This window comes from Stomoxys calcitrans, chromosome 2 (assembly GCF_963082655.1).
Source record: "Stomoxys calcitrans chromosome 2, idStoCalc2.1, whole genome shotgun sequence".
NCBI classification, from domain to species: domain Eukaryota; kingdom Metazoa; phylum Arthropoda; class Insecta; order Diptera; family Muscidae; genus Stomoxys; species Stomoxys calcitrans.
The window spans coordinates 122,517,872-122,533,441 of NC_081553.1; the positions used below are offsets into that span (position 1 = coordinate 122,517,872).

Below are 15,570 nucleotides of genomic sequence, written 5' to 3' on the forward strand. Positions count from 1 at the left end.
TGAACCCTCTTCTGTATTTTGACTGTTTGGGATGGTGGATTCCTACTATGACGAATGTGCTGCCTCAGCAGGGAATAGCGTTGTTAAGATTGTCAAAGCTTGGTGGCCGGTGTTCCCCGTAACGAAGACGTTGATTGTTCTCGAGATGGGGAATCGTGATCTTGGAGGAGTGGTGGGGGCCACTGCAATGTCAGCTCGCTAACATGGCGATGGGATCGAGACGATTTAGATTTCGCAGAGTGTGTGAGGATGAGGAGGAGTTGGAGAAGGTTGAGCATCAACTGTGTCAATGCCCCGCGATGACGGAGAGAAGGCGTTGGATTAGGGGTGAACACCTCCTCCTCTATTCACTGAGCTCTCTACAGTCTTTCGACCCCCCGAGTGATTTTATAATTTTGTTGGAATCTGGGATGGATAACGGCGTGGCCCTCTAGTCGGTGACAACAATAAACTTTGTAAGATTTCCAGCCATTTAAAAGTTCTGTACGAAGTGATTTAGTTTAGCTGCACCATGTTCGGATTCGGTGATCTGCGTTGATGGGGAATATCCGCGCATGAGTCATGGCCTGCATGACAATGTTGGTGTAATGAAACATAGCACAATAACGATTATGTTGGCTGAGTCATGTTGTCTGAATCCATGAAGAAGTTCCAGCTTATCAGTCTACTTATTCGGATGTTAAATGCAAAAGTAGAAAACTGAAGCTCCTATGGTTAGGCCAAGTGGAAAAATATATTTCGAAATTAGATGTCAGAAAAGGAGGGGCGTTTGCAAATCTATTGCATTTTCGACTAATGGACCAAACGGTTAATGAAAGCCAACTAACATGGAAACTGATAATACCCAGTTGTAAGCCCTAACGATGTACATCAATAAGAGGTATCAGTGCAAAATTTCTCAGGCAGAATTCGGGAATGTCAAAGTAATCATAAAAAAAATATTTTTAGTATATATACATTAAAAATGACCCCAAACAATGATGGGGGGGGGGGTTAAAAAAACCAAAGTAAAATATTAGTATATGTAAGCCCGTCGATCTCATATTCAAGTTTCGAATAAAAAGAAATTGTTGAAAGTAATTGTTGGTCATTTCATAATAAAGATTTATGAGCCCCTAATAACTAGATATGAGAAAAAATCATAACAATTCAATGGGCAGTCTCGAAAGTCGCAGAGACTTTGGAGCAAAATGTGAAAGACCGAAGATGTGCCATGATTTTTGATGGTCGCGTTACTGGTGCGTGCTTACGTAGGCGACCCCTTTCATTTCGATGAAGAAAAAAAAGAAACGCATCATTTTCTTTTTTTTTTTGTGTTCGGTTTGTTTATGTTTCTCTGGCCATTCGTTTCCATAGTGCACCACAAACTATGAACTTTAGTGTGCATGCTGCTGATCTGCAACAAGCGTTATTTTACTTTTTCTTCGCACAGATTATGGCTATGGAATTCTCTTTCGGAGCTTGATGCTGATGATGATGGTGGTGGTGGTGATGGTGGTTGTGCCGATCATGAGTTTGGGTCTATCTGTTATTGGTTTTCTTTTTATTATTACATGCAACGTCAACACTTGTGAAAATACCAGCAACATTCACCAGCGCAGCAGCAACAGCCACAACCACCATCAGCTTTGCCATTACCAAGACCAGTCCACTACTTGCCATTACGTCTGCCACACGGGGAGGAGACAAGAATCGAACAATAAATGTTTGGCCTAACTATATCATGATGGAACCATACCAGTACACTGTCGCCTGCCCGCCTGCCTATTGGCTTGGCTGAACCGAATTACCAAATGAGAGACGTTGCTCAGTCTTTGTTATTGTTTGTTTTGCTTCCGTGTTGGCAGATTTCTTCTTCTTTTATTATTTCTGTTATTTCATTCGATCTCTTTTTTTCTTCTGAGATGAATTCATATAGGCAGCAATTTTTTCATAAACACTTCATTAAATCATTGGAATTGCTCTTTGACTTTGCTTAAGCGATTTGTAATGGGATTTTTAACTTTCGTGCCAGATTTCTGGTGAGCCCCTTGCGGGTCATAAATACTTGCATATTCTGTCGCAATATTGTTTTTTTTTATGAGTTTTTGGTAATTTTTTGTTTATTTTTTTTTTTTTTTGGTTATTAAAAACAAAGTTTATGGCGATATTTAATGTGATCAGATCGGGCGTTAATTATGATGGGTTGGTTGCCATTTGTTTCGGGTATTTATGATGGCAGCTTTTTACCAAAAATATTTGCGTTGTGGTCGCAAGAGTCAAAAATGCTATTTTATATACACTGGCTAACAAAAGTTAGTATGCACCCATGTAACCTAAAAGTGTCTTTGTTAGAGATGGGTTTCTATCGGGCAAATACCCAACGCTTGGTTATTTATTGGGTAAATACCCAATAAATCTCTTTTTGGTCATTTATTATTTTGCATATATCTTGGGTATAAAAAAATTTCCCGAACAATATTGGATGATTTCGTATTCTTTGTATATAAACCTGATCTTCTGGTATCATAAAATTGGAGTTTAGTTATATATCGCCGCTATATAGACCAATCTGCAGACTTAAAGTTTTGATGAAATTTGGCACAGTGAGTTCTGGAAGTGCCCACTCTGGACGATATTCAACAAAAGATTCAGAGGGGTGCCAAAATGCGCTGTTTTAAATTTCATCAAAATCGGATGAAAAATTCTCCTTTTATGGGCTCAATACTCTATATCGGGAGATCGGTCTATATGGCAGATATATCCAAATATGGTCCAATCTGGACAATATTCAACAGACAAGTATAGAGGTCTATCAAAACGCACTGTCTCAAAATTCATTCAAATCGGGTTAAAAATGCTCCTTTTATAGGCTCAATACTCTATAACGGGAGATCGGTCATTATGGCAGTTATATCCAAATATGATCCGATCTGGGCGATGATCGATACAAAAGTATAGAGATCTATCAAAGCTCATTGTGCAAAATTTCATCGATATAGGATGAAAAATGCTCCTTTTATATGCACATTATACTATATCGGGAGATCGGTATATATGGCAGCTACATCCAAATATGAGCCGATCTTTATCACAGCTGACAGGAATGGGTAGGGGGTCTACCAGAACACACTGTGCCAAATGGCATCGAATTCGGGTAATAAATGGATCTTTTATGCCCTCAATACCCTATATCAGGAGATCGAATGGTCGGTCTATAGGGTAGCTATATCCAAATATAGTTCGATCTGAAACGCACTTCACAGAAATGGATAGAAATCAATGTGCCAAAAATCAGTGTGCCAAATTTCATCGAAATCGGATGAAAAATTATCAATTTATTGCCTCAGTTGTTGTTGTTGTTGTAGCAGTGTGTTAAACACTGAGACGACAGCCCTTGCCGATGAAGAACTCCATCGGGTCAATCCGGTGCGTACAACCGGCTGCCATGGGATTGCCTCAGATTTTTAAGCCTATATAGCGGCTATATATAACTAAAATCCGATTTTATGAAATCAGAAGGTCAGGTTTTTATACAAATAATACGGAATCATCAAAATTTGTTTGGAAAAGGTTTTTGTACCCAAGATATCCACAAAAGTATAAATACGCAGCTTTTGGGTATAAACGGGTAAATATTCGGGTATTTATCCAATTTACCGGGTAAAAACCTTTTGGGTATTTACCCATCGCCCATTTATTAAAAGAGCTAAAATGATTTTTTTTTTGATAAAAATAAAAGTAGTTTTCATTATGAACTACCAAAATTAATTATTATAACAATATTTTTTATTCGGTATGCTCCAAAGTTATAAAGGACTAAAATGTAAAAAAATTTAATTTTATAAAAATAAAATTAAAAAAAAATAAAATTTTTACAATCGGTTTTTGTCCGACTGCAAACCACGGGGTAATCTGTTTCTATTACAAATAAAAAACAGAAACCCTTGTTTTTTAAAGTTAGGCTGAAAAATGTGTTTTTATACCCTCCACCATAGTTCGTAACTACTCGAAATATTCGTCTGAGACCCCATAAAGTACATATATTTTTGATCGTCGTGACATTTTATGTCGATCTAGCTATGTCCGTCACTTCGTCCGTCCTAACTTTCGAAGGAGTAAAGCTAGCCGCTTGAAATTTTGCGCAAATACTTCTTATTAGTGAAGGTCGGCTTGTAAATAGGCCATATCGGTCCATGTTTTCATATAGCTGCCATATAAACCGTTCTTGGGTCTTGACTTCTTGAGACTCTAGAGGGCGCAATTCTTATCCGATTGGAATGAAATTTTGCACGACGTGTTTTGTTATGATACCAAAAAACTGCGCCAAGTATGGTTCAAATCGGTCCACAACCTGATACAGCTGCCATATACGCCGATCTTGGGTCTTAAGTTCTTGAGCCTCTAGAGAGCACAATTCTTATCCGATTGGAGTGAAATTTTGCATGATTTGCGTGTTTTGTTATGATATCCAATAACTGTGATATGTATGGTTGAAATCAGTCCATAAAATGATATAGCTGCCATATAAACATATCTTGGGTTTTGACTTCTTGAGCCTCTAGAGGGCGCAATTCTTATCCGATTGGAATGAAATTTTGCACGACGTGTTTTGCGATGACTACCAACAACTTTGCTAAATTCGGTTCAAATCGGTCGATAACCTGATATAGCTGCCATATAAACCAATCTTGAATCTTGACTTCTTGAGCCTCTAGAGGTCGCAATTCATATCCGATTGGAATAAAATTTTGCACGACGTGTTTTGCTATGACTTCCAACAACTGTGCTGAATAAGGTTCAAATCGGTAAATAACCTGATATAGCTGCCATATAAACCGATCTGGGATCTTGACTTCCTGAGCTTCTAGAGGTCGCAATTATTATCCTATTTGCGTGAAATTTTGTACAACGGATCCTCTCATGACCGGCAACATACCTGTTTATTATGGTCTGAATCGGTCTATAGCCTGATACAGCTCCCATATAAATCTTCTTGAGCCCCCGAAGGTCGCAATTCTTAATGAATTGGATGAATTTTTACACAGGTCTCCGACATATAATTTAATTGTGGTCCGAACCGGACCATATCTTGATATCGCTCTAATAGCCAAGCAAATCTTTTTTTATCCTTTTTTTGCTTAAGAAGAGATGCCGGGAAAAGAACTCGACAATTAAATTTGTGCACGAAATGAAAAGCCAATCAAGCGATTGTGAAAGTTCCTCATTATAAGGTGCCATTCCACAATACCTTTCATTTGAGTCCCATATTGACATAATCGTCCAAATTTGGGAAGTTTTGGGGTCGGGGCGGCCCCTAGCCAAATTTTTAACATCATACTCTTACTCCCTTTTTAAATACCTTTCATTCGAGTCCCATATTGTCTTAGTCGGTTCACCTTTGATTTTCGGTAATGTTTTGATGGTTAGGGGGCGGACCCTCCCCCTAACCATCAAACCAATATGAAATAATTACATAGCTTATATGTCTTCCCAGATCAACCTACGTAATCTGGAAAAATTTAAGAAAGTCTTTTAAGCCGTTCTTGAGTCTATACGGAACAAACAAATTTACAAACCCACAAAAAACACAAATTCATTTTTAATTTGAGCAAAGTCGTTCCAGTCCAAAGGACCGATCGCCGTGGGAACAGGGTGGCCATTGGTTATTTAAAGGCGCCAATAACTCGCCTTGTCATATCGAGCATCGTATGCACTCAGAATTTCTGCAAGAGCAAGTGCCACCCAACCTCTCACTGAGACTCTCCGCTCGATACCGCTGATTGTCCGCGACTGCTGTTACAGCTACACCGGATAGTGCATTCCACTATCCGCAACATGTGGACGCGCCCTGTAGCTCGCAGCTAAGCTCGGACCTCAATGTTCCACAGTATAGTAGTGTGTTATACACCGAGGTGGTACGAACAACGGCTGCCATGGGATTACTGCGATAAGTACTGTTAAAAGAACATAGTTTAAAAAAATCTTATTTTTTTCAGTTAAATATCAAACCGGTCATTTTGACCGATTTGGTCAGGTATAAAAGAACTAGGTATATAAGAAATCTTGGTATTTCTAGTGTTAAAAAACCATTGGTGCTTGGGTATGTTCTAAGAGACGAAAATATGTCTTGAGTGATTGAACCTCAAAACTATCATAGAGTTAGTAAATTATTTAAACACATTCAATATTAGTTCTTATCGTAGTGGTCTATCGCGCAGAATCGACCACAAGACGGGGAGAAAATCGAAAGAATTTGTAATCAGTATTAATCTTGTTTTGAGTGCGGAAGTCGTGGGTAAGTTCCTGTTTGGTGCTATTCTGGTATTTCAACGCATTATAAATTGTCCCCACCTAGTCTCATTCTGCCATATTTCGAGTCGTCCAAAGGATTTTCGCGTATACGGCGAACGCCCGGATTTCCATAGACCAGTTATTCATACGCGCCAAAAGAAAAACTCAAGAGAAATATCGGCATTAACCATCAACCACAAAGCCGCTTTCCACAACCCCATACGTTGAAAGGTATTGTATTTCAAGCCTTGTCATATTTTGGCACCACTGTAAAATTAATACAACCCAGGAAATAGGAAAGAAGCTTGCGAAATATTCAATATCAATTAAGTTTTTAAGCAGGAAGCTTATCGTCTGATCTATTTAAGGTCCTGCTGGAGGAGATTATTGGTCTGTTTGCGTACTTTCCCGCAAACATTTGCAGGAGATTAAGAACAGCCTTTACCCTATTTTGCCATTTATTTGAATTAAACAGGTGGTTTTTACAAAACAGCTGATTTTCGATGCTAGAAATTTATGATGGAAAAAAATCCTTCTTTAGATACTTGCAAGCTATCAATTACCAAACTCTCAAGCATCCCCTCTCTTTTTGCTGGGAAATAAAACACGTGAACGACTTCCAGTAAAAAATTGTTCAAATTTACACAAATATTTGAGTACACGAATGCGATTAATAGGTCTGTTCGCGTACTTTTCCAGTAAAAATTTGCCAGTACAAAATTTGCAGGAGAGTAAGCACAGCCTTTACTCTCTTTTACTCTTTTGCTTGCTCTCACTCTCCCGCTCTCTTCTGCTGGCAAATAAAGTACGCGAACGGCTTCCAGTAAAAATTTGCACAAAAATTATGGCAAGACACTAGCATTCATGGAAGAACATATGGTGATCACTTATCACCTACATATTGTAGGTGAGCTATTGGAGCTACGCCATCGTGCAAAATCTCAGCCAATTTGGATAGGAAATCGCCCTCCAGATGTTTGAGAGAGAATTGAGAGATCGGAACTTATGAAAATGAAACTAATAGGCCTATTTACAATTCCAACTGACCTATGTATATCAATAAGATGTATATGTGCGAAGTTTCTAGCGGCTTGCTTTACTCTTTCAAATGTTAGTTAGTTTTTTCAATAGACGGACAAACCAAGAGAAGGGCATGATTAGTTCGACTTAAAGTGATATGACGATCAGGAATACATGTATATACCTTATGGAGTCTTGGACCCATATTTTGGGTAACAAATGGAATGACAATATTTATAAACCCCTATACTATGATGGAGGATATAAAAATACAGTTTAGAGAAATCACTGATTTGACATTGAGGTAAATGTTGACTTCAAACAGTTGTGCCCGTTCGCCAAAAATTTCTCGAAATTTCTTTTACCACTAGGCTTTGATGTTGTTTGGGTGCCAATAAAAAAATAACTATAACAAATAAGACAAGGAAATGGCCCATCGGCAGCAATTGCCAAAAGCATGCAAAATATGCGCCAGCAACAAAATTTGTTGTTACAATTTGTTGTAGGTTTAGTCAGAAACTGCAGAAAAATTTAATAGAAAACCAACAACTAGTACTAATTAAAAATGAAATTAACAACTGCAATAAATTAAACAAAAACACCAGACATGGTTTACAAGTGAAATTATGTTTTTCAAATTCTTTCTAAAATGAATAGTAACGTCTACCGGCCAGTTCGCCCGCACGTACATGGTGTTGGTGGCAACAGAGGCCTCATTGAAAAGAAACGAAGAAGGAAAATCTAAAAGAAAATCGAAGGTGGTTAAAACAAAACAAAAAAAAAACTACAATACTACTACTACTACCACAACAACACAAACAAATGTTGTATAAAAAGTTATAAATAAATTAACAAACACCATTCTTCTTCTTCCTCTGCTATTTCACTTAAAGCGCAGTCAATCTTGTGGTTGTTGTTTTATTTGCTGTTATGTTATGCTTTCCATCTTCTGCTTCTTGTTCTTCGTTCAAAGTTATTTTTAAATATCCGGAACACGAAGAGATGTAAATTTATAGGAAAATACAAAATGAAACCTCATCACAAACTAGACCCACAAACAAATCGGGAAGCAAATATTGCTAGTGGTGTGGCAGATATGAAATGAAGCCACCACGACAGCAACAGCAAAAGCGACAGCGATTGTGACGGCAGCAACAGCAGCAGCAACGCATACGAATCAAATGCGAATGCAAGAGATAAAGAATCAATGAAAATACATATCTTGTATATGAGGGAAACAACAACAAAAACAACAAAGACGGGCAACGATACAACAAACACTTTTGCAAAGGGGATGCCGCAACCATCACAACCAACCAAGTGGGCGGCAGATAATGTTAGAAACATTGATACAAATATGGGTACGTTTACGCACAAAATATTACAAAAACGGTTGATGGTGGTGGTAGTTTTCTTTCCCTTAACCCCGAATCGAATTGTGTTTAAAATAAAGTCGATACAATTGTTAATAGCCAAATGAATTTAGACTGGCAGAACGATATACTTGGGTTTGCGGAACCTCATGTGAGATGTTGATGCACGTCGGCTTATATGCACATACATATGTACATTTTTACTAACGTACCTAGTTGCGTAAACATCTCTGATTTCCGTTTGAGTTGTTGTGGCATAGTGTTGGCTGAATACCATGCGAATATGTACACTCAATTTAAAAAGTTATAGCTAGGGTTCATATGTTTAATTATAGTCTCTGTGACATTGTGGCAGGCAACCCTAGGGTGCAGTCTAACACTACAGCCATATTTACTATGAATTTAAATATATTTTTGATCGTATAGGTCTCATACAGCTCATACAGGAGCCTCTTAAAAGATCTGAGTTAAACTCGAACTATTATCATCAAAAAAAAAAAGGGTACCCCTGCAGAAGTTATTCGTCAGATCTACAACAGAGAATTTAAAATATATAAATATTGTGGTTTCATGATTTTTGCCACTGATGCCTCAATTGCTGTGAACTCAACTGAATGTGGCGTTTTTGTGCCTACCTTAGGGTATTCCGTTTCAAACTTGATTTTAGATTGCCAGGAGCTGAATGCCTATGATGCTCGATATGACAAGGCGAGTTATTGGCGCTTTTAAATAACCAATGGCGATCTTGTTCCCGCGACAATCGGTCGTATAGACCGGAACGAACTTGCTCACCTATTAAAGCTTGATGAGGATCGATACTCAATACTCTTTATCGGGAGATCGGTCTATATGGCAGTTATATTCAAATATGGTCCGATCTGGACGATATTCAATAAAAAGGTTTATAGAGGTACCAGAACTCGCTGCGCCAAATTTCATTGAAATCGGAAAAAAATGTTATTTTAAATGTTCATTACACTATATCGGGAGATCGATCTATATGTTCCGATCTGGACCACATTTGACAGGAATGGGTAGGGGTCTACCAGAACACACTGTGTCAAATTTCATCATTCGGGTAAAAAATGGATCTTTTAGGGATATAGTCCGATCTGAAACGCACTTCACAGAAATGGGAAGGGATCTATCAGAAATCACTGTGCCAAATTTCATCGAAATGACCAATTTATTGCCTCAAGACTTTAAGTCTGGAGATCGGTCTATATAGCGGCTATATATAACTTTAATCGGATTTTAAGAGATCAGAAGATCAGATTTATATACAAAGAATACGAAATAATCAAAAATTGTTTGGAAAATATTCGTATGTCCAAGATATCGCCAAAATTATAAATACCCAAAAAAGGTATTAATTGGGTATTTACCCAATAAATACCCAAGCGTTGGGTGTTGGGGAAAAATTAGGCGTAAAAACGCTTTGGTATTATAGCACATGTTTAGATATAGTTGTGATATAAAAGATCTCCTGATTTGAATACTTCATTATCTAGAGCTCAATTTTTAACTGAAATTACTAAAATACCGCGTGTGATTTTCTAAGATGTCTCCTAACATGCTATTTTTTGGGTTAAATTATTCAATAACCTTATATACCTGGCCTTATGAAAGGAACCTGGCCATTCTTTATAACATTAGTCGCTCGTTAATTTCTACCATAGAATGGAGATGTACAAATAAAGTATTTCCATTCTTAAAGGGCATGACATTTTATGTACACCTAGCCATGTCCGTCCGTCTTCGAAAGCACCGTAACCTTTGGATTATTACCACTAGCCTCTCGAAATATTGCACAAATAGTTCTTATTACTGTACTCTGGTTGTTTAAATATAGCTCACATATAAACCGATTATACATCAACATCTAGAGGATACAATTCTTATCAAATTTGATTGAAAGTACGCTGTACGTGATGTTCTGGAACATCCTTAGCAAATAGGTTCATAACCTTAAATAGTTACGCTATAAATCGTTTGGCTCCCATATAAATCGATCTCCAGATTTTCTTAGACAGGCCAATAATTTTTCAAAAGCTATCCATGGAGAAGGGTTTATACGATTGAGCTCTTTGGCAATAAACCGCTTTTACTTTTTCAAACAAAAATTTTTCATAAAAAGTGTAGATAAGTGCAAAGTTTCGTTTCAATTTATGATATTGTAGCCACTAATTTTCATTTCAAGACCAGAAAGATGCTTTATTGAAAAAAGGGAGTCGAGCACCAAACTAAACAAAAGAAAATTCAAAGAAAATATCTCTTTCACATTTGAGTGGTGCTTAATTCAAGATTCATCTTAATGATAAAGAACCTCAGAGACATAACATGTTCGAACAAAACCTCTTTATAAAGTTGTTTTACATGTAAAATTAATTTAGCGCCATTATTCGAACCTAATCATTCAGCGTCAAAACTTCTCTGCAAATTGTTATCATTTGGCGCTACTCCTTTGGTACTCGGCAATAAAAAGGAGGGGGAGGAATCAGACAATACTCCTTGATATGAGAGAAGTACCTACGCTGTTGCTTAATGAAATCTTCATGGGAAAACTTTCTTGTAGTCGTTTCAAGTAATATGAGTTCTTACTAACCTATGAGCCGATGGCGCAGAGCCTACATACATACGTACATTACGTGTTTATAAACATTGTAAATAGGCATGGTTAATTTTAGTATTTATTTCCATGAAAACTATTCTTAAGAACAATGTGTAACATGTATAAATCCGTATCCATTATAAATTATTCCTTCATTGTAGAGCCATTTACAGACAATTCTTATTAGCCCTAGAACTAAACCGAAAAAAATTCTTCAGCACCTAGCGCTTAAAACACAAATGGTACAATGTGTAACATAAGTTCCATCACTGCTGTGTGGCTGCATAAAAGAAGGTGGAAAACAAATGGGCGCACAACACCGTACCAGTGAGTGAGAGAGACAGAGAAGAAGATTCAAAGAAGAGAAACGCCAAAAAAGAGAACAACGATAAACAACAATACACTGCATTTGTTAAACAAAATAAAACTATAGATTTTCCCCAGAATTCCCATAATATTTACTTTTTGTCAGCTCTGGAATCAAATGAAACTGCTACAAATTAATCCATGTAATCCAATGGGATAGAAGAAGCTGGGACGAGAGTGAGAATAATATCCGTGTCTTAAAGTTTTAAAGACTTTTCTTCTGTTGTTGGTTTTTCTTAGGTTCTCCCTCGAACTAACTTCTCAAGTTATTTTCACAGACATTTTATTTGTTTTGTATTCACTTCCACTTTAAAAGCAGCACAGATTCAAGATTCTCATTCGCACTTTAATTTTATTCCAATAAACACGTCTGCTTGTTTTTTTATCTTCTTTTTTTGCTGTATTCAATTTCTTCTTCGTCTGCTCTAAGACTTGTTAAACACTTTTTGTAATTTTTTGCTTCTCGGCGCAATCATAATTGAATTTTCTCATAAGATTTCACTGTATTCCATATTTGTAGCGATTGGCAATTGGTTATTTCTCAAAGCACTGTTTACATGTTTTATTTACTTTTCTACCTTGTGTATTACAATACTTTGCACTGTATCAGACATTTATTTAAATTCACACATGAAATTGAACCGTATTTCTTGCGGACATGGTTTTCCGATTTTCCTTGCCGGGCTTCGGAATTTTATATATTAGTTTGGGTATTTCGCTTTAATTTTTCGGGTTTCCGGGATTTCGGTTGACCGCGTTTAATTGTGGGTCTTTACAGCGAGCCGAACGTTTTGAGAGTGTTCAGCCAGTACAGCAAGCGGCGACGTCGACGTGTTGTTGTCAAAAATCCATGCCAAGCATATACTTTTAGCTGCGTCAAGCCGCCGTATTGCGATGGTCTTTGAGTTAGTGGCTATTTTCTTTTGTTTTTGACTTTCGTAAATATTAGAAAATTGTTATCGATTAAGTCGTCTTTTAGCTCGATTTTCGTAATAAGTAAATGAAAATTAAAATTTTATTAAAACAAAGTCTTAAAGCATTGTGGAAATATTGTATTTTGTTTATTTCTATGGCATTACATCAAATAATTCATTAGTTATAAAACATTAATATTCATTAGCGATTTTTTGTTATCGAAAACTTTACAAACACCGAGTTAGTAAATTTGTAACGTTTTGGAGATTTCGTTAAGGATTATTATCAAATCCAATATAAATCAGATTAGATTATATAATTCGAAATAGAAGTAGGACAATGTATTTCAAGGGAAGAACTCAATTCAAAAATTTAGCAGATGTACGCAGACAGGTTTCCCTGACTGTGTTGTTGTTGTGGTGCAGTGAGTTGTGTTTTATCTTTTGTCTGCTTGTTTCTGTCGAATATCCATATCCAGAAAATCTGCGTACTGACTGCGTGCTCATTGCAAATATTGCAAAGTTTGCCCGTGAAAATTCCACTAAGGAACAGGGGCAAACTTCTTAGTGCAGTCTTATTCAAGTTTTAAGTTCAATGGTAAGGGGCCTCCTTTTTATAGCCGAGCCCGAACGGCGTGCAGCAGTGCGACGCCTCTTTGGAAAGAAGTTTTACATGGCAAAGTACCTCACAAATGTTGCCAGCATTAGGGCGGGAAAACCACCGCTGAAATTTTCTGATGGTCTCGCCAGGATTCGAACCCAGGCGTTAAGCGTCATAGGTAAACATGCTAATTTTTGCGCTACGGTGGCCTGCATGCTCATTATACACCGATTTTTTCATCAAATTATTTATGTTTAACCGTCATATATGCATATTGCAAAGGATTTTCATCCCAAATATCTGAAGCACTGTCTAAACTTCATCAAAAGTGTAGTTTTTTAAAGAAAAAAATCTTTTAAAGATGTAAAGAAGCTTTTCTGGGCATTTTTTTTAATTTTTCATATTTTTCCAAATTGAGAGAGCCCGCCTTCCCTAAAAACTGGGGACGCACTTTTTTACTTTTCACGTCATAATCGAGTTTCACAAAATCTTTTCTTCAATTAGTATAACATATTCCACATATATTTGACATCATTTTGGTTGATTACAGCAAAATAGGGCTCCAATTTTTTAAAGTCCATCTCCTACCTGCAGGGGTCTCACTTTTTTAGTTTGTTTTCTCTCATGTTCGTGGTTTACACTAAATTTCCTTTAATTTAAGTATCATATTAACTTTATTCCGTATAATTTCACTTGGGTGTAAACTAATGACTTTTGCTGGCCACCGCCTACAACACTAAAACCATGCACAATCCTGATAAGAAAACCAAAAAATTGTAAGCGAAGGTTATCCCGTCACTAAAGTTGATTTTTGTGAGGCTTCAGCCGGTAAAACTTGCTCACATTGAACTTTGACTTCGATACCTTGTTTTAATGCAAGCAAAGATAACCCACAAGATAAAAAACGAAGGGAACCAGGTAAAACAGTAAGGACTACCATTATCAATCCGAGGTTATGCTTCTTCAGCACCAGGGTAAGTGATGTCGTTCCTACTAAGAAGCTCGCAGAGGGGTGTGTTCACTGAATCAGTAGCACAATCGGAGTTCAAAAGCTCTTAATTCTTGACAGGAACTGGAAAAATATTTGGCATATTAAGGACACTATACCAGCCACAATCATTTATGCCAAAAGACAAACACCTCCCTCTGGCTATGAAAGTAAACTGTTTAGCAAATATGACTCTAGGAGCACTAGGACCGATCACCGCGGGAACATGATGGCCATTGGTTATTAAAAGTCGCCAATAATTCGCCTTGTCATATCGAGCGTCATAGTTTAAGCAAAATCCGGTGCCACCCGTCCTCTCACTGACACTCTCCGCTCGATACCACAAATGCAATTGCAGCTACTCCGTATGGAGCACTCCACTATCCGCAACCTGTGAACGCGGCCGGTAGCTCGCAACTAAGCTTCTCGTGACAACAATGAGTACCACATAAATTGGACCTAAATGTTCCAGCCTTTGTGGTGCTCACAACTATCCCGTGCCGGGTAGAAACGTTTACCGCGTAGGTAATGTTTAACAGCCAGCAGCTCCAAGGTCTCAGAGCTAGTCTCCGTTCCGGTTCCATGTCAAAATGCTCCCAAGAGTTTCTGACTGAAGGACATGTTCAGACCCTCTTGTACTTGTTCATGTACAGGTACCAGCCCTCACGTAGCTTGGTTGAATTCCCCTATTGTGAGGCCTCCTTGTAGTGTGTCTAAGCTTTCTTGAGTCCCCGTTCCAACATGCAGGCTGCTATATCTCACCCAGGCTGTTAAGGATTCTGCCAGCTCCTTCTTATCATCTAGTGTTGTGCTTATGGTTCGAAGCTTAACGTTTTAAGGCATACTTCTAAGCGTACCAACCGATTTAAATTCACATCCTGATTTGATTTAGCCATGTCCTTTCGCGGGTCAACGCATTCTTGGTATTAGAGTACAGGCTTAGCTTATAATGGCTTTATGCTTTATAAAATGTATTTTACTATGCTTGTGTTTGAAGTATAAGCGTCTTCATTTCTTCCGGATTTGGAATTTAAGACCAGAAAATATTGTTTTTAAGATTAGGGGTTAACACATGTACAGCTAGGTTAATTTTTGTGCATAGCAAGTCCTTTTACGTTAAATTCTTGTTAATATTTTCAATGCCTTAAGGCATCATATCTGAGCAATCAGCTTATTTTTGACTCTCACAAGAACATCATAGAAAGATCTACGTCTTTATTAGGCTCTATAAAATGCTCCGAATTCTAGTAGATAAACATTGGAGCTCGAGTATACAAAGATTGGTGTAGTCTTAATTACCCAATGTATTGCTATTCCCCAATGTATGTTGCAGCTTATTAGGTTTCGACAAATAGCACCATTCCAGCTTTGGTTGAAACAGATATATATTGAGAATTATTAAAGTTCAAAGCCAATGCTAATGC

At 37.5% G+C, this 15,570-nt stretch overlaps 1 protein-coding gene across 1 annotated transcript in view; it reads right to left on the reverse strand.

Annotated features, from left to right (window-relative positions):
* The window catches only part of LOC106082348 (serine-rich adhesin for platelets), a 530,048-nt gene extending 517,623 nt beyond the window's left edge, over positions 1 to 12,425 (reverse strand). The window contains exon 1 of the mRNA XM_013244808.2: positions 11,740 to 12,425. The gene's annotated coding sequence lies outside the window, so the exon portion shown is untranslated. The remainder of the gene's footprint in view (positions 1 to 11,739) is intronic.
* Positions 12,426 to 15,570: the final 3,145 nt, after the last annotated feature.